We start from the raw sequence: 21,068 nt of genomic DNA, 5'->3' as shown, positions 1-21,068 counted from the left end.
ATTATACCTGTACACTTAGCACTATGCATTATATACAGCAGACACTCCATATTTGTAACTAAAGGCAGCACATTAGGGCCTCTGTTCCATTGTCTGCCAGATTTGTGACATTACAAAAGGTGGAGCAGACAACTGAAGAGAAGTGTGCAGTCACCAATGAGACCACCAACACACTTAAATTTCATATATTTAAGGTCAAACTTATTCTTAAATAACTTAGTGATATTGATATGTTTGGTTATTTCTATTCATTTCTAATGTGCTCATAGTCTCAACTATATATTCATACTATTTGAGAAATACCTGAGGTCTTTCCATGTATAGGACTCTTTTCCCCGCTTTGTTTGTTCAATGAGAAATCGAGTTGGAGTGTGAACTAAGTGCACAATCAGAAGCTGCTAAATGAGGATTACCATCCCTTCTCAGTTTATACTGCAGTTTCTCACCACTGATTTTTTTTTTCATCTCCCCTCCTAGCAATGAACCCCCACCCGCATCTCCCTAAACAGCACCAAACTCCAGATTCGGACACAAGGAAGCACTTTCAGGCATTCCTAATGCACACTTCACATCCTCAGGCTGGATGGGAAAACAGGTGTCAGCAATCTACCACTCATTCTGCAGGAAAAGAGCCAGACAGGATCTCTAATGAGCAGCAGGCGGCCCACCAACCCTTCGCCACTGCAAGCTTTTCTTGAGAATTGTAGTACAATGTCCTACACATTGCCATTTGCGGCTCACAAAGAAGAGTTGGTTTACAAGTACAAATGCCTGTGTGAGGTACTCTTCATTTCTGTTGAGTGCCTCTTCCACGGTTGAGCCCCAATGGTGAGTTATACAACTGAAAGGGCATTCAGTTAGCATTTATGTGCAATGCCCAGCTGTAAAACAGTTCTCCCAGGGCCCGGAGAGTACTCCTTTTCCTCTCCAACTTGCTCTTTTCAGCCATGAAAAGTGCCTGCAAATGGTATTATTTTGATAGCTCTGGAAACCATTTGGGAGCCAAAAAAAGAGGTTTCCTTACAGTGAGCAGAGAGCTCTAATTCCCCGTGCTGCCTGACCAGCACATGTTGAGCTGGACCTAAAGGAGCCATTCTGCTAGAGCTATATATGAACTAGGACAACAAAGGAGGACAGTGGCACTCTCTTCAAACTACCTGCCACTAACCTTGACCCATGTGCAAATCATGTAAAAGCCCAGGCCAGAACCACACCGAAAGGCATCCTTTTCAACTTCTTACCATAAACAAGGCTAATAATTCTGCATTTGCTAATATTCAGAAATAAGATACATGACAAAACACACCAGGAGGAAAAGGCTTTTTATGCAACATTTAAAGTTAATGCCTTGCCTCTGACACAAAACACAAAGCATTTGGAAGGCTCACAGTAGCAGACACTTGAATTCTATAAGAATATTCAAATAGAAAGATAACAGCAAAAGAACTGGATGAAGAAAGTCAAATGTTGAATGATGAGCAGCAAAGCAATGTTCTGAAAGCCTTTGATAGTCAAGACGATCATCTGTGGAATACTAGAGTGGAGAGGAGTTTTAAAACCAGGCAGAGCCTCTCAGAAAAGGGATCTTCACAGAAAAGGGATCACTGGAGAGCTTGTTAAGACACTGACTGCTGCCCTCTCCCAGGGTTCTTGATTCGGTGGGTTAAGAAGGGTAGGTGAACAAACAAGAACCCAGGTGATGCTGAGACCACAGGGCCAGTAACAACCACACTTTTGAGAATCACTGATTGACCCAGCGATTGATAATCATAGACATGCATTAGAATTAGCCAGGAGAAGTCTATTAATTGGTGTTATGGCTTGGATGTGAGCCCTGGAAAGGGTAAATCTTTCCTATGTCCCCTTTCCCTCTTTTCTCTTTCTCTGCTTCCTTGCTACCACAAAGGGAGCAGTTTCCCTGTGCAGAATCCTTCTCCTATGATATGCTGCCTCACTTTGCATGAGTTGGCCACCTATGGACTGAGACTTCTGAAACCATGAGTCCCAAATAAACTTATCCTCCTCTAAGTTGTTCTTGCCAGGTGTTTTGGTCACAGCAATGCAAAAACTGGCTAAGGCAACAGGTTTGAAGTAGAAATCGAAGCACATTTATAAAAAGTTCAACAAGCCAGGCGGGGTGGTGCATGCCTGTAATCCCAATGATTCAGGAGTCTGAGGAAAGGAGAATCACAAGTTCAAATCTAGTCTTAGCAACTCAATGAGACCCCGTTTAAAAATAAAGAATAAAAACAGGCTAAGAATGTGGCTCAGTGGTTAAACACCTCCCAGGTACCAAAAAACAAAAAGTTCAACAAAAGGTATTAATAAAAAGTCTAAGTTGAGACTGCTGATTCTGTTAGTTACTTCTTCTTTTTTCCCCCCAATTGGGGGAAAAAAAAGTTCCTTATAGAATTTTAAATTTGTGAAAGCACTGAGAATATATATCATGGGAAAAATTAGAAATGTATTGATTTTTCCAGAGGCAGCCTTCCTGTGTGTACTCTTCATTGTTTTGCAAGAAAGCACTCTGACAGAGCATGGTTACCACTCAATAAAAACACTTATGGTGGTGGATGGACCTTACACACCCTGACTGGTACAGAATTCAACCAAATGTTAACTGCTCAAGAGCTCTTCTGCCACCAGAGAAGGCTGACCCGTCTTCTATCTTAAGAGCTAACAACAGAACTGCAGCTCATTTAAAATATGTTTTTGATATTAAGAAGAACACAAATCAAGGATGATTATATAAATATAGGTTATTTAAATGTTTTCAAAATGTCTCCATAAACGAGATTGGATGATGATGATGATGATGATGATGATGATGATGATGATTATTTTTACTGAGGATTCATCCCAGGGGTGTTATACCACTGAGCCACATTCCCAGTCCTTTTTATTTTGAGATAGGGCCTCACTAAGTTCCTGAGGATAGCCTCGAACTTGTGATCTTCCTGCCTGAGTCTCCTGTAAATTAACATCTTTATATACCCTAATGATTGACAAGACATATTATCCTCCATTTTAGACTCTCCTAAGAAACATTTAAAACATGTATATTTTTGAATGTGTATGCAGGGTGCATATGCTAAACCAAAAATTAAGACTTAAGAAAGTTCACTGAGGTTTTGATATAGTTTCCTTGGTGACTAATTTGAAATGTCAAAGTTCGTTCGAAATATCAAAATTCTCCACACTAAAAATGGTTTTGCTTCTTGCTGATGTTATGGGTAATCAAACATCTACTAATGAAGTTTCTGTAAATGGAATGTTCCACAGTGAAAAATGCAGAGATTAAGAATCTCACTTCTATTGCTTGATAGCTATGTTTTGGGGAAGATTGCTTAAGCATTAATTTCCTTACAGAGCAAAAGCACTGAACCTCATACAGAAGTTATATTAAAGCTGGGCACAGTGGTGCACACCCCAGCTACTCAGGAGGCGAAGGCAGGAGGATCTAAGTTGGAGGACAGCTTAGACAACTTAGTAAGGAGCCTGTCTCAAAAAAAAAAAAAAAAAAGTCTGCGAGTATAGCTCAGTGATAGAGTGCCCCTAAATTCAATCCCCAGGCCGGAGTGGGTGGGGTAGAAAGAGAGTAGTAGTAGTAGTTATATTAAACTGATATAATAAAGAAAGTAAAAACACCTAGACCACAGCTGTTGCAGTGCAATCTTCTACATTATATGTCTATGCAAAAGTCTTTGGAACAGATTTTCTACAGAGGACTCCTTTTGTCCAGGATAAGAAAAACCGTATGTCTACAACTCCTAAAAGTGTTTCGGAAGGAATACCTGTCAAGATAGATGGCAAAAGAGGGCTTGCAAAAGCTGACTCTGTTCCTTACACAAGGAACATGCTTCCCCCTGGGTGGCAAGCCTGAAACCCTGTCTTTTCTAATGGGCAGCTGTATTTATGAGCAGAATTTCAATGACTTGATTTTTAAAGCAACCTAAATAAAGAAAAGGGGGAGGGGGGATGATACACACCTTTCTTTCAGTGAAAAGAGATAAGAATACAGTAAATAGTTAAATTGAAATTATTTCAGATACTCTCCCAATGTCCTTCACAAAATTTTTACCTCATCTAAAAAAAGAAAATATATTAGGTTACAATAAAGATAATCTCTTCTTTGAACAAATATCCAGAAAGACTGTGTTGAAGTCGTGTACTTATCGAACAAGAAAACAAGTATAATACACCTTACTTTCCAGTTCTATCTTCATCACAACTAACTAAAGTTCTCATTAGTTTAACTCTCCTTTCATTAAAAAATCATAATCATCCTACACATTATCTACCTCTTAGTTAGCTTAACATAAATTATTGAAAGCCTACCTCATTTAGTTTTCCTTTATATGAAACTGAAAATAATCCACTTAATTTTCAAATATGATTTAATTTTAAAGAACAATAACACCATGCTCAACAATTATGGGAAACATTCTATCTCACTAATTCCCATTAATAGGTAATATTTTGAGGTAGCTATGTTAATAAAAGTTAAGGTCAAAATTAAGCAAAGAAATAAGTATTGAAAAGTAATCAAATAAGAATTGGGTGTAGTTAACCTAACAAAATTAATGCAAAATTGAATTGTTAAAAGGTTAGAAATAAGACAACTTTGAATTTCATCTGGTCTCATCTTAATAACTGCCTCAAATAAACATGTTACAAGATCAAATCCTTATTTTTTGCAGAAAGGAATATGAAATTAAGAACAGAACAACTTTGGTAACTGCAGCCTCTTAATGTGCCTTTGTGTAATTCCATCAGATTCTTACTTAATTTGCTTTATTGTGAGGGAGGCAGGTGCTATGCACTAAACTGTGCCTCCTTCCCTAGGATTCACCTGTTGGTAAGTGTTTGGAGATAATGCCTTTGGGAGATAACAAGGTTTACAGGATGTCAAGAATGTGTGGGGCCTTCCTAAGGAGATTAGTGCTTTATCAGAAGAAACACCAGAAAACCAGAGCTTTCATTTTCTGTCTTACTATGTAAGGACACAGCAAAAATGTGGCCATTTACAAGCCAAAAGAGAGCCTCACTGGCCTCCTTGATCTTGGAATTCAAACTCTTGGATCTATTAAGAAATACATTCCTGTTGCTTAAGCCTCTAGCCTATGGTATATTGTTATGGCAGATCAATCTAACCAAGAGAGCAGGACACGTTTTTTGTTTTGTTTTGTTTTGTTTGAGAGGGAGAGAGAGAGAGAGAGAATTTTTTAATATTTATTTTTTAGTTTTCGGTGGACACAACATCTTTATTTTTATGTGGTGCTGCAGATCCAACCCAGCGCCCTCGCGCATGCCAGGTGACCGCGCTACCGCTTGAGCCACATCCCCAGCCCAAGGACACTTTTTTTTTTTTTTAATTGACATTTTACAGATGAGGAAACTGGAGTAAGATTAAGTGGTGACATTTAGGTGTATTAGAACCAGATTTTCTGACTTCTCATCTACTGTTCTTTCTACTGCATCTATCAACTTTGAAAAAGTGCAACTCGTTTAAAGCAGTGTTCCAAACACACTAATACCTTTTATAACACTAGTGTTAGGAAACACCATTTTCTAAATCACTGTGAAAGATGTACTGAATATCCCTCTGTCCACAAGGGACATCTTGTGATCCACACCCAGCTCAAACCAGTGGTAAAACAAAACACTTCATCCCAGAGGCTTACTGTGCCTGAATCAATTGCTTCCAACATTTGTCCAATCAATACTACTACAGATCCTGGCTAGTTCCTTACTAGTTCAATATGTTTTATGAAGAAGGGCAGGAAAGTTTCTCCTCTGAACTGCTCTGATCCTCTTGATACTGGTCCTGATGAGGCAAGAGAGAACAACTATTTATTTTACTTGCCTTCAAAGGTGATCTACCCTCTCTTCCTAACTCTACAATACAAAATCCCTTAACATCCAAGAACAACAACAAGTTTAATGTTTTAAATAATCTGTTTAATAACATTTTCTTTTAAAACAAGGTGAAATTGAACAAAGGCCACTGGAAGCTAAAACCTTGATAGCTAGACAGTGAGTCAAGTTTGTGAATATAGGGAAGACTTCACATCTCTTTTTGGCAGACTCCTTCCATTTATATTATGACAACCTGAATGAGCTGGATGTTAAATTAGAACCGTATTTAACCTCTAGGGCTCTCATATGATCAAAAGCTATTGTTATACCCATCATTTTCTGGTAAGAGAACAAGAGCATAAGAATTATCCTCCCAACTAACTGTTAACAAAACCGGAAAGGTCCTTATTTCTTACATTTTCAAATTACAGACATAAAATCATTCTGGATGCCAAGATAATGGGCTTTATGTTGGGGTACCTCTGTTTTTACAACTGCATTTGGTTTCTTCATTATTATCATCTTCACTATATTATTATTAAATGTTGTCATCCTTTGTACTTATCATTCCCTGTCTGAGAACACAAAATCTCATTAGGAAACAAAATGGCCTTGGGGAACAAGGGTCTATAAATCTCTCCATAAGACCCTTTTCTACACTTAGGGATGGCTGTAATTTTCTTTTCGCTTCCTCTCTTTTAAGCAGAAGAGCCTCAAGTCTTTTATCTCTCATCACCAGTCATACTTTGAAGGTTGCTACTAACTACTATAGCCAGAACATGTGCTCTTTCAAAAAATCCAGTGATTGCAAGATGGTGTATGTGCCAGATGTATCCTAAGAGATTACTGGCAAGAATATTTACTTGTATCAGAGCTTTAGGAATGCAAAATCATCTGCAGATAGATCATTTGCAGTATTACCACCTATAAGGATGTTACTCTTCTTTGAGCAAAGATTATGTACAGAAGTAGAGTCTCCTACTAGCCATCAAACATACCACTTATTTCACTTAGCATGATAGTCTTCAGTTCCAACCATCATGTATATCCATAAGACACTAATTTAAAAAAAACAACAACAACAAAAAAAAAAAACGAATCTTACCATTTTGTATAACTAAAAAGAACCAGAAAAAAATAAGTAAAAAGTAGAGTTGAAATAAAGTTAAAATATATTTATACCACTTAGTTTTAAAGTCAGAGACTTAACTGTTTTTGCCCCCTTCTCTTTTGTGTGTTTTTAAGGGTGGTGGGTAGAAAAGAAAAAAGTTACAAGTGAGAGTACTTGAAGCAGCAATGCCTCAAGACAGAAATAGGAAGAGGAAAAGAAGTTTCCTGATAGAATTGTCCCAAATTAACAGTTAGAGCTGAATAATGGACTTCAAAACACACAACTGCTCATCAGTTCACAGCAAGATCCTGAAATTTGTCCGAACTCTCTTCAGTCACTTGGGAAATAAACCACCTATGCAGAGCACTTTAAACTTGAAATTAATGTTGCATTTTTGAAGTTTATAAGGGCATTACTGAATTGAATAAAGTCTTAAAAATACATTATTTGTGGTTACAGGTCTCAGTCTTGGCTTAAAAATTAAAATTATTAAATTGAGTGAATTCAGGAAACAAGGTGGTAATTAACTGAGTTAAACTAAAACATATATATCTGAAGAGATCCTTTTGACAAGACATTTAACTGCATTTCCTTATTAACTTTAGACCATTTTTTAAAAAGGATTTAAAGTGTTCTTAGAGCATTTGATTGGCACCAGTAGACTCTTTATACACTTATACAAATGTCAAGAAGATCTATTAATTTTAATCTTTGAACTATCTTACAGATTTTCCCCTATTAAATGTGAAGCTTGGATTTATTATCATGGCAATGGCATTAAAAGTTCATTTTATTGGCCAAGATCTTACTTCCACAGTGCTTTGAGTTCCAAAATAATAAAAATCTGCTGGGAATGAAATAATTATTTTAAAACTCTCTATCATTGACAGGTCAAAAATGCAACATCTTCTCACTGTAATGTAATACAACAAAGGCTAGCTGCAAGCATTGTTTCTTTGTAAGCCTTGCATTTTCTTAACTAGAATAACAGTACATATTCCAGGTAATACACTGGAGCCCTTTCTTCTAGCTAGATCAGAAGACTCCAAAGCTCCTAGGGTGTGTGCATGAACACATGTGCACATGTAGATAAGTATAAAATCCATAAGGGCAGGGTAAAAGCAAATAATTGAGCTTCCATTTATATTTTCTTCTGTCTTTTCCTTTTAAATGTTCAATATTTTGTATGTACTTTCTTATACATTAATACAGTGAAAACTACTTTGGTTGGGAAACATACTTACATTACAGATACATATTTACTGAGAGAAATGATTTTTTAAAACCATCCTTAGTGATAATTGTGTAATTTACCAGTTTAAATCTCAATCATATCATATAAATTTCAAATTCTGGAGTGATATGTGCTAAATATACAGGACAGTGCCACTGCAATTCACTAAGAGACATCTAGACTTTTGCATCCTATTATATTTAATGCTCAAAATCAACTTAGAGATGAAACATTTAGGGATTTTGTTTTATTTGTTTATTTATTTATTTATTTGGTGCTGGGGATTGAACCCTGTGCTACACTGCACGGTAAGCACTCCACCACTGAATTACATCCCAATTTTTTAAGTTAAATAGAAATACTGCAACAAGAGTTCCTTATTAAGAGGAAACACAAAATTATATAGATTTTCTTAAAACAAATGCAAATATTTTATAAAATACCCCGAGAAGCACATTGTTGGCTTTATTTGAGACTCTTGTAGTGTTTACTGAAAAATATGCAGTTTTAGTGAAATTTTTTTTATAAACACCCTAATATCTAAATATGCTACACTTAAATTCATTTCTGCTTAAAATGGCATATCCTAACAAACAGTTTATAAAGATGGAACTCTTTTTAAGAAAGAGTTAAGAAGTGGACTCTATCTCAATGAAAATGAACTAAAATAGCACAAACATGGCACATTTAAGAAACTCTTCTCATGTGAAAACATTAGGAGGTGGGATATTTTGTTTTGTTCTCAATGTAGTCTTTTAAAATGTGGTGTTCAGAATCACATATTCCCTGTTAGTAATATTAGATTCCTGTCAAGAATAGGCAGAATGCTACTGCTTACCAGGCTCTGAAGGAAACTGCATTTCCATGCACACATCTTACATAAGCTCAACAGTTGCTTTTCTTCATAAATCAATCTATTGTTGCACTTCATAATGAGAAGGCAGATTTACTGCCTTTTACCGCCTTTTCTCACCATCAGAAAGATGCCTATTTGGGTAATAGAACATTTCTCTTCTTCAAGGGTGTTTGGGATTAGGGAGGAAGGGGCAAGAACCTTTAACATCTGCTCCCTTCCAATGAATGACACCTCTAGTTCTCACAGCCCGGACGATGCAAAGCAAATATCCCAAGTTGATAAAATTCTCTGACTTGAAGAAGCACAATACTTTAAATACGCTGAAATCACATCACTAAAACACATATTTGGGATTTGAAGGTTATACAGTAAAACACAAGATTCAAAAATCGCTAACACTGTCACTCAAATACCATACAATCATCATCACAGTCAGAACAATAAGAGTTTAGAATAAAGACTTGGGATTCATCATCTTGAATTTTCCTCAACCCTAAAAACAAATTTAAATACTGGCTGGTAAGACTGTAATCATTTGAATCTCAATATTGTGCAAGAAGAACAAAAACAGTTGATGATATAGACTTACATTCTTATGTTTTTATTTACCCAGTGTTTTCCCTTTAGGGAGAAATATTTAAGAATTACTAACTTCAGACTTTAATTTAAAAACAAGAGAAAAACACTTGTTAGCATCTGATTCCTAACCATCTGCCTTTAAAAAATACACACACATGCACACACACACCCTCACCCACTCACTCCAGTCAGGCTTCGAATTCTTAGCAAGTAAGTAGATCTTGATGGATCTAAACAGAAGTTTCAGTAATCATGGTTCTACTTTTGGAAACAAGGCTATCTTTAAACAGGCATCATGATTCCTCCTAGCAAATGCAGTCAACCACAAATTTTAAACAAATAGACACCATGTAAAACAAATAAATAAATGAAGTGGGGCAGGTACTGAATTCAAGAAGAATCTCTGTTTTTGAAGAAAACTAAATTATGTCTTCTCTCCATGAATATGGAGGACTGTCTTGTGAGCTAACACTTCTTGTTACTTCGGGCTATCTTTTGTCACTTAAGCAATGCTTTTTGACAGTTTTACAGGCTGTTATCCCAGAGGCTTCAGTATTTATGGTCTTTATTCACTTGGGCTTTCTCCTCTTATCCACTGGTTACTAATCACTAAATAGATTCCTTTTTTTTTATTGGTCTGAAATTAGCTCAAAGGATGTCCTTCAACAATGGCAGCTCAGGACAGCACCAGGACAGAACTGGCTAAAGGTCTTCTCCTCGGCCTCTTTCTCGCTCTCCTCAATTTTCTGTTCCTTACAGACAAGTTAATGAGGGTCCAGGATTCAAGCTGTTCAATTAGACCAACAGCACAAATGATTTACTGCATTCCGAGAGGATAGTTTGGAACCATTTCTGAATTGATGCTCAGAAACACGTTCAATTTCAGTATCTCAAAAATGATTAAGAGCCTCAATTTGTTTTAAATCTTCATAAAACAAGAGTGTTTCCTACTCATAAAGTCATTATTCATGAAAAGCTCAACTCTATAAACCTTACTATACCCACGCACACGGTAGGTATGTTTCAAATATGTGTATGATATTTCAAAACTCCAACACATAATTTATGACATAGCATTAAAATTTCTTACTACACAGTAAAAGCTACTCATTACTTTTGTTATCCACTATACGTAAAAGACCAAGGTCTAAAAAGCAAGTGGAAAACACAGATCCTACTTTGCACTTAACTGTACTTGACTTAAACATCTCCTAAGAGATTGGTTGGTTTTAATCTTATGAACAATGTGAAATAAGTAATAGATAATGTCCCCTTTTTCAGCTGACTACTGAAAACCTGAAAGTCAAATTAGTCAAAAAAGTTGTGTTTTATTATAAAACTAAAAATCTGAAAGAAAACTAGAAATATTAACATAATTACTTTCATGCATTGTCTGATAAACTAAGCAAACTGCAGAACTTTCTGTGTATGAGCTGAGCAATAGGGAGAAGGAGGGACAGGAGACGAGAGAGCAGCTTTGAAGGAGCACTAAAGCTCCACTTATTGCTCTAAAATGTAATTTACTCTAGTCTGGAATGAAAGCGACTCATGAAGGCTGGGTTGTAGCTCAGTGGTAGAGCACTTGCCTAGCATGTATGAGCACTGGGTTTGATTCTTAGAACCACATATAAACAAATAAATAAATAAAGGTCCATCAATAACTAATACAAATATTTTTTTAAAAAAGTGATTCATGAGCAGCTTCTGTTTTCTCTGAAAGTGTGTGAAATGAGAACATTTCAAAAGGAAATTCCCCCCTCCAGAAAAACCCCACATTTTTTTTAAGTCTTTAGATATCTCTACATCTAGGTAAAACAGAAAAACAATTTTAATTTATGGAGATTAGCATTTACATGTGACTACTTTACCCATTTATACATAATCATGTGATAGAATTTAGTTCATAGAGAATCATGATAAATTCTCCTTGAATAAAACCCCAGGAAAATTTCTTTCTGTAGATGAATGTTCATGCTTTCTGATATTCCAAAGATAAAACTCCATAACTGTCATATATCTTTTTAAAAATGGAAGACATAATTGCCCATGTATAAAATTGGCTGGCAATGAATGAATGCTACATTCTCCAAGTTTTGTGACTACTTATTTTAGATTATATCTTCCACATATATTAACCAGTAAGCCAACCCAAATTCTATTCCAACAAACTTATAACTATTAAATAAATAAAAAATGAAAAAACATGTTAGAATTCACAGTTACAAATCATTGAAAATTTTAATGAAATATTCTGAAGTGCAATTAAGTGATAACTGATTTTTATCTAGTGATAAGATCACATGGAGTATTCTGGAACTTTTGGGGGGTACATTTAGTAATATTTTGCTCTTACATCTGAAATATGTGAATGGGGAAAATATTTTGGATACATAACTTTTCAAAATATGATAAGCTATATAATTATGAAACACAGAAAAACAATATCATTATTCTCTCAATAAAAAGATACCTTTCAGATTTAGTTACTTCAAGTTCTAATCCTTAACTTCTCTGATAAAATAAAAGAAACTGTTTAATAATATAATCATGAGTAGGAAAAACTTCTTTCTGCATTATAAGAATTCACTGGTAGATAAAATAAGTGTAAATGCTCTAAAGTGAGAAGAGCAACGTATCTTTCCCTACCTTAAATCCCTCTGGGGAGAAATGTACACCTGGATTCCATACTATACTAGGAGGTATTATAAAATCGTAGCTCCTATTTATAAACTTTTCTCTACTTTTTTCTTAATTAGATTGAATATGCTATACTAAAAATAGTGATTTAAAATCTTTAAGGTTTTACTGATTTTTTTCCATAAATTAAAACCCCCTGTGGCTTTTTCTTGTCCAGTCACTCTTCTCACACCTGCTTTTTCATTACCTTGTATAACATCCTGGAAGCTATCTTTCCTATGAAGTTACTGCTCACAGTAAATAAACTTTACATATAGCTGGCCTTTAAAAACCAAGTACAGCAAAGAAATCATTCTCACCTTTTTTAAAAGAAAGCAGAGTAGCTCTCAGGAATATAGAGGTGCCCCAAAGTTCACGTGTCAGCAAGGAATTGAGAGCGGTAAGAATGATCCTCTTGAAAAGAAAGACGTCTCCTTAGGCACCCACATGTATATTTAGATTAGATTGGCAGTTTAAATGACAGCAAACACATGGTCATGACTTTGCAATTGCTCATTCATCCAACACACACACACACACACACACACACACACACACACACACACAAGCTAATCAGAAGCAAACATCCACTCTGAACTGTTTTAGGAATAGCTTTTTCCATCTGATACCACTGTATGCACGGCAAGCAGACGTTCTGCTAGAGATCAGATGTCAAACCCTTAACCGTTTCCTAGTATACTCAGATCTGAATCACACTGGCTTAGTATTCCAGAACATTTTTCTAAAGTAAGTCTGATATCAACTTGATTCTGTAGGATTTTAGGACGCACACAACAAAGAAACGAAACGACCATGCAAAGTTTCCAATATCTATTTGTCTTCTGGGTATTTTAACTGTAGAGCTGCCCTCCTATTGTGCAAATAGGAAAAAGTCACCACAGAGGGTTACATTTTTTTGTGTGTGGAAAAACAAACAAAAGTGGTAACAGAGTAAAAAGGTGAAGATATTGAACGTGAACTTTAAGTGCCTACTCATAACTGGAGCGTCAGGGACATTTACCAGTAAATAAAAGAAACACAGATGGTACTTGAAGGCTACCAACTATACCTGTGACTGACTCTCTCTCTCTCTCTCTCTCTCTCTCTCTCTCTATATATATATATATATATATATATTATATATCCACACACACTCACACACCCATATACCGAGCTATGTTAGCAAGTAAGAAGCAGAAAGCAAATGTAGCAATTTAAAAATAATCATATTTTACTTTTGACATGGATTTTACATTTGTATCTAAATGTCAAATATTTTGAAGATTCTAGACAAATATAAAGGTAGAGAAAATGGAATAATTTAGTGAGTCAGGCTCAGGGTCTGGAAATATGAGACCACTTTCTATCTGTGTGACCTGAGCCAAGTCATATAATCTCTCCATCATTGTTCCCTTCATCTCTGAAGTGGGGACACAGAATTAATTGTGGTACCAATTCATATAGTTAATGTAGGTAGATAATTCAAAGCAGTTAGAACAAAACTTGGAATACATGATGACTAGATGATAGTTACTATAATCTTCAAGAAGTTGGGTATGAGTCCAATTGGCTTGTCCAGCCTCTCCTCCATGATAGCCTTCCCTGAATACATCTGACACTTGCAGAAATAAAGCATCTTCTTTTGGATTGATTCACATTTTATTTGCTTTCAAACTTCACCTATCACAGGGAGCTGATAAAATGTCTAGATCAATGTCTGACAGATATGACATAGTCCTAGAAAACACCTCTATACAAACAGAATAAACAAAAATGAGAATGAAAAAAAAAGATACTTAGAATCTAAGTACAAGTCATGTATAGACAAGAACTGCCTGGTCAAAGTAATTACTGAGAGTTTACAGAAAAAAAGAAAGTGAAACTCAGTAGGGAAATCCTACTGCTTGAGTAGAGAAGCTTTTCCTCCTGCACAAAAATAAGGCATCAAGAGTCTTGAGAAAGAGATCCACCTAAAGAAAAGACTAATATCATGATATCATTCTTGATAGTTCATTTCAACTATACAAACTTATGCAGTTCTGTCAAATGTTAACTTCTCTTGATGATAAAAAGACAAAAATTGATGGGTGCTGATTGCTCGACTGCAGAAACATTTATCCGGTAGTTACTTTTATAAAAGTATTATGAAGGAATTCAGAGGTGGAACAAAACCTCAGACAGCTGAAACTCCTTTATATTCCCTGACAAAGACTGTGAGTGGATATTATGATATACTATCTGTTCATGTGATTATTAATGTCAAGCAATTTCTCTTCTTCCTTTTTTCCCCCAACACCTTTGTTTTATTTATTTTTATTTTTATGTGGTGCTAAGGATCAAACCCAGTGCCTCATACATGCTGAGCAAGCACTCTACCATTGAGCTACAACCCCAGCACCCTTTCTTCTTCCTTTAAAAACCACAATCACTACACACAAGCAGTTCCTCAACTCCTACTAGGAGGTTTTGTTATAAACAAAAAGAAAGCAAGTATCACATACATAATAAATGAGAGTACTTCCAATGTTAATGCTATCTAAAAACTTGTTTTTAATGTTCAGTCTGTACCTATCATTAAAATTTAATATAACCTAACACAATTACCATCAATAGGATGCAGGTGTTGGATAATTATATTAGTATCAACACTACAGGCAAATTAAGATTTCTTCCCATGTGATGGAATTCTGATAAATATCAATTCGTTGGTTGACTGAATCCTGAAGATCAAAAGGCTCTGCATATGGCACTAATAAATCAAATAGAGTCATCAAATCTACAGTCTGTTTTCTTTGGCTAAAACTGCAAAGTTTTACTTACAGAGCCTTATCTACTCCTAAAAATTCTCTGCCAAACCAAATTTACTCACCAAGAGCACAGAAAATATAGCACTCCCAAGTTGCACCCTTCTGAGGCTTTTGAAGTTCAGGGATACCATTGTGAGATGGTCTCGATTATCTGGTCTTCTCTTCTCCCTTGTCTTTTTAATAAACTAAAACTATCCTAAAAAAGTAAAATGCTACCTCTAAATTCAAACTGCAAAGTTATGAAATATTTTATTTATTAATGAAATCTACCATAAATAAAGATACTTTATACAAACCTCTAAGCTATTAACACAAACACACTGAAAATAATAAAGAATTCTGCAAAACTTTTTAAATATCACCCAAAATTCCTGGTGTTAGGAATTCTATTCAGGCATTTATGGACCAATTTATCACCTTCTGATAAACTGAGCCTAAACAGTGTGTGACAGAAGTACTATCTGAAAGAGAAGGGACTAGGAAAATATAACAGATGCAAGGTGAAAGTCCAAGAAAAATTCAACTATCTTTCAATTGATTTCCCTAAGACCATTCTCATAGATAAACCATCCTATTCCATATTTCCAATTGTGAAAAATAGGTAGAAATAAATGGTGGGACTACTGTGCTTTAAAATCTTCTTTATAAAATAATTCTGTATTTTTCAGATGTTTTTATAATCATTATGTTTGAAATATGTAAACAAAATATTTTTTCTTGGTTCAACTGAGAACATCCCAAAAGGATAAGAAATATTCTCTGTTTATATCCAAAAGGATTTAGAAAGTTTTCATAATTTTTCCTAAAATACTGAAATCTCAACCAAGAATTTTTTGCTCATCCCCTTGCACATACACAACCAGAACAAGACAATTAAAAAATGACTTCAGGAAGTGCCAAATGTAGCAGTACATTTTAAAAACTACTCTAAGTTGACAGCCACTACTCAAAGCTAATGTTTTCTTTTTAAAAGGTCATCTACAGGAGTCTTGTATAATCATTACCACTAACTGACAAAGCCATCCATTTAATAAAGTTAGAATTCTGAGACCAACTTGAAATGATACTTTTGGTATGACAAGATCCATTTCAATGGTCTCTCTCAGGCATGGATACTTTTAGGTACATTTGGGAGCAAATTACAATCTCTGCCTCTTCAGATATTCAGATCCCCTCTCTCCTTCAGTGAACTGGCCTTCACTCCCTCTAGTTTCAGTGGGATAGCACTGAAGTCCCCAAGATTTAAATTGAATTCCCATTTCCAGGTGGTACTGCCATTTCTGTAGTTCATACACAGAACAAATACAGATGCATGACATTTGGTCAACAGGGCCCAGAAAGCACCATGTGAAAGACACACACGTTCTACAATGTTACCTGAAATGAGTTTGCAATCAGAATCAGTGAATCTAAGAGTGATGTATGTTATCAGTCAATTTATATTTATATTTATATTTAGGGTAATGCCTGAAGTGACAAAATAATATTTGGAGCGAAGTATTCAAGGCACAGCATATCTAAGAGTGGGATCATTCAAATACCTCTCTGGTCAGCAGTCCCAAGTCTACTCCCTTAGAAACCAATAAACCCAGAATCAGACAAGTTACCCTCTAAAATGTGTGTGCACGTGTGTGTCGGAGTTGTGGTGTGCTCCTCTTTGGCTACAGCTTTGCTAAAGAAAGACCAACAAGGAGTTGGTCTGGTTCCTGTCATCAAGATTTGTTTAGAGGCCCAATGGCTAGAGTAATGAACCTTGCAGGAGTGGACAAAGTCTATTTATAGATGCTTTCAGCTGCCACAGACATCACAGGAGATGACAGACCCCATTCCACAGATGCCCCAAGTTTCTGTTCTAAAGATGTACTTGAATGATACAGCCAAGTGAATATCTGACCACACCAAATATTCCTAGCCCAAGAGAATTCCCAGTAAGAAATGTCAACTGCCTTTTAAGGTTTTAAGTCCTGGCCACTCTGCTCCTATGGTGAAAGCCACACCACTTTCTGGATAAACTTTCAAACTATTCCACACTGAACCTGGATAACGAATAAAGGGCTCACTGGTTCTGTGCTATCCTGATAGTCCTTACTGTCTCCTATGCAGACATTCTGCTTCTCATCATCTTAATGTATTAAGATGGCTTTTCACATTCTTTTAATTCCGGAATTCGATTCTACATTTTGCCTTGAGTATAAGTTATACTCCCAATACAAGGACAAGGATGAGAACAGAAAGGGTGTCTTACTCTGTACCCTGTACAGTAGGGGTTGGAAGCTTTTGCAATGAAAGGCCCAACAGTAAATATTGTAGGCTTCATAGGTGGTATAGTCTCTATCTAAATTATTCACTTTGACCCGCAGCAAAGTGTCCATAGACAAAACTGTAAACAAATAAACATGTCCATGTTCAATAAAACTTTATTTATAAAAACCAGTGGCAAGACAGATTTGTCCGTGGGCTGCAATTTGCTGACCACTGCTCTGTGGGTACTTAGTACAGCAACATCTTGCTTACAGTGGGTAGGGCTCTGGAAAACTCTGTTGAACAGATTTCTCTGATTTAGTACCATATTATTTCCCTTGGTCTATTTTTGGTTACAAACACAACAAACTTGGTATTGGGGTGGGGGGGTATTGGGGAGAGAAACTTAATGAACTCATCCACTAGCTATACAGTTTTCTGCTCCTTTAATACACTGCTCCTTTAATTTTATCCCATGTAAGAGCAGTGTTCTGACTTTATGCAAATTTCTCAGTTACTGTGGAAGACATAACTGATCCTGCCAAAGACATAATGTTATCCTAAACAGTAAGCTTCAATTCCTAAGTCACTGCAAACTCTATAGGAAGGCTATGCAGGTAGTAAGCTTGATTCACTGTTTCAAAAGTTCAAGTTTGAAGTGGGTAAGTTTTAGATATCTGGCAGTTCAAGTTCTGAAAATAGAAATACAGGACTGGCTCATTTTTGTAGTAGAGATTGGAAAGGTTCTAACATCACAACTATTCAAAATAATACCTAATCAAATAAACTTGTGCTTTAAGTTCAAATTCACATCTACAAAAATCAATGCTTTTGAGTCTCACCTAGAGGAATTACTCACACTAGAATCTTTAACCAAATTGTTTTCTTTGTATAAACCCCCAAACAAAAAGTTAAATTAAGTCCTGGATGAGTTATATAAGTCTGTATTTTATTTCTTTTTTCTTAAGACTTAGGATACTAAACAATAAAACTGTACAGTCAGCTAAACTGGAAACTCAAAGGTTAAGGAAGAATAGTACGATCTTTTTGTTTTCTTCTTTCTGTTTTCCTTCCCAAAGAATCTCTCCATTTAAAAGACAATAACAGGATGGTAATTGTCAAAGACAAAAAAAAGTTAATAGGAAGGTGAGGGGGAAAAAATGATTCCAAAAGATGGAATCCTTCAGGATAGTTTCTCACACAATTTACATGCCAACAAATTGAGGGAAGAGTTATTCCCCAACAATAAAGATGTGGGCAACACCTGTTTGGTTTTTGTTGTTGTTTTTTTTGTTTGGGTGAGAAATAATCCACTTCCCTCAACAGCTATCAAAATTCTCTAAACTTTCTCAAGATGCTCAGTTATAAAAAAAATAAAATAAATAAAAAAAAAGATTCAAGAACTCTGAAAGATGCTGTCAGATCAGAAGTTGTTCCATCAATAACACATTCGTGTAAAAGTCCACTGACTCCACACAAAAACTGGCATTCAACTATTCATAACAGCATTATTCACAGCAGCCAAAAAGTAAAGATAATCCAAATGTCCATTAAAGATTAATAAACAAAATGTGGTAAATCCATACAGTAGAATAATACTTGGCCATAAAAAAGGAATGAAGTTCTGTTCATGTTACATCACGGATAACCTTGAAATTAGCCAGGCACAAAAGACCACATTTTATATAATACCACAGATATACAAATTGTCCAGAATAGGCAAATCTAGAGACAGGAAGTAGATTAGTGGCTGCCTAAGACTAGAGGCAATGGGAAAATTGAGAGTTAATAGTTAAAGGGTATGAAGATTACATGAGGGAGTGAATGAAATTTTTATGAAATTTGATCAGAGTGATGGTTGCACAACTCTATGATATACTAAAATCATTAAATTGAAAACTTAAGTGGATAAACTATATGTCTATAAAAGCTCTAAAAAAAATGCATTGAACATATATTTTCAGTTGCCCATGCAATAGTTTTTTTTTCCTTTCTTACTTTATCTAGTAAGGCAATTTGATTCAGTTCCTTTCTTTTTAAAGATTAAAATGTAATTAAGTCATGTATACTTTGGGGCACTGTGTAATACTTTGGCCCATCAGACCATTGTAGCAGTTCCTAAAATGGAAATGTTATGAGAATCAACCAGGAACATTTAATGGTGAGTTTGGCAGCAATCTTTCCAACGAACTTACAGATAAAATGTGAAACATTAGCCAAAGAAAATAGTAGTAGATTTGATAGTGTTACATTAAGAAGGATATAAATTAGAAAAATCTGTTGAGATATTTGGAGGTAAAAGGTGATAAGTTTAAATAGAGTACTAAAAGTAGGATATTAATTTTCCCCTAGGTAGTAAATATAGATAGGGCTTTGAAAGCAAAACATAAAACCTTGTAATACAGATTAACATCCACTAGCAGAGAAAAGTAGTGCTAATGTACATGAAAATGGAGATGTAATCACATAAAGATATGATGGATACAGAAGTACTAAACCAAAATAATCATAAACTAATTGCTTATATAAAAAATCAGCAAGCTTTATATGTATAAAAATTGTATGCTGACTTGTTTTTGCATGCTTACCGTATGTCTGGAAATGTATCAGCACACTGGACAACTGTTGGACAATTCAGATTAGACTCCTGACCTCAGAGGATATATATATATACAGTATACAGTATGGCTTGATGCTGATCTCCTTTTGCATCAATATTTCATATGCACTAACAATTCTTCAAACACTAAAGCAATAATTGCTTCAAAATACTTAGATATGAGGAAAGAATTAGGGCTTTCAACAACTAAAGGTCCATCGACAACAAAATATATATATATATATAAAAAGAGAGAAAACAATAAGTTTCCCTCCCTTCCCTCCCCCTCAGTCTCTCCACCTCCACCTCTCTCCCTTTCTCTAGCACTGGGGATTAAACCCAGAGCTCATACATGCCTAAGCAAGAGATCTACCAGTGTGCTACATCCCTGCTCTTTTTATTTTTGGTTTTGAAAGAGGGTCTCAGTTGCCCAGGCTGGACTCAAATTTATAATTCTCTTGACTTATCCTCTTACATAACTGGGTTACAGGTGAGTATCACCACACCTGGCTAAAGTTTCTTTGTTAAAAATAACGTTAGACATATAAATTAATCAGTTGTCAAAATAATTTTCTTCCTATAACAGTAAGACAATTAAGATATTTAATAGGTTATACTGAGAGCTACCCTATTTTTGCTAAAACAAGGTAGGGCAAAAATATATGTAACTCTTTATCACGATTAAATGTAGTTCTCTACAGAGGAAGTTGGCAGAAGGAAGACATGTATGTGACAAGGTCCGACAAACAAGCAGAAATTAAGCAGGCTTGTAAATGTTAAGGTTTTAGTACATATGTGTTTTTATATTTCTCCCACTTTCCTATTTACATTTAGGTACACTAACGCCTGTGTACTATATAAAGTCAAAGACAGAAAGCAACAAAAGAAAAAGATGAAACCCTATGGAAATCGACAGGCATTTTCAGGAGGGCACATTCGCAGTGTCTAGAATGGGGGCCCCCCTGTAGGGGACAGGGCACCTCACAGTACCAATGTCCTGCCCCCTGCTCACTGGAGTCCTCTCTCCCTGAGAGCCAAGAAGCCAAATCCACTGTTGATAGAAAACTCTGAGAAACTTGCAAGAACAGATTTGAAAAATAAAGATA

General features: G+C 35.6%; 1 protein-coding gene across 2 annotated transcripts in view; it reads right to left on the bottom strand.

The window, feature by feature from the left end:
- Positions 1 to 21,068, bottom strand: part of Mllt3 (MLLT3 super elongation complex subunit) — a 263,517-nt gene that overhangs the window by 21,438 nt on the left and 221,011 nt on the right. The window contains exon 1 of one of the 2 annotated variants that reach the window (XM_076843406.2): positions 12,636 to 12,870. The exons of the other annotated variant lie outside the window; for it this stretch is intronic. The gene's annotated coding sequence lies outside the window, so the exon portion shown is untranslated. Of the gene's footprint in view, positions 1 to 12,635; positions 12,871 to 21,068 lie in introns of those variants that run through there. 2 annotated transcript variants of the gene reach the window in all.

This window comes from Callospermophilus lateralis, chromosome 2 (assembly GCF_048772815.1).
Source record: "Callospermophilus lateralis isolate mCalLat2 chromosome 2, mCalLat2.hap1, whole genome shotgun sequence".
NCBI lineage: Eukaryota > Metazoa > Chordata > Mammalia > Rodentia > Sciuridae > Callospermophilus > Callospermophilus lateralis.
This window is presented reverse-complemented; position numbering and strand designations above follow the sequence as displayed.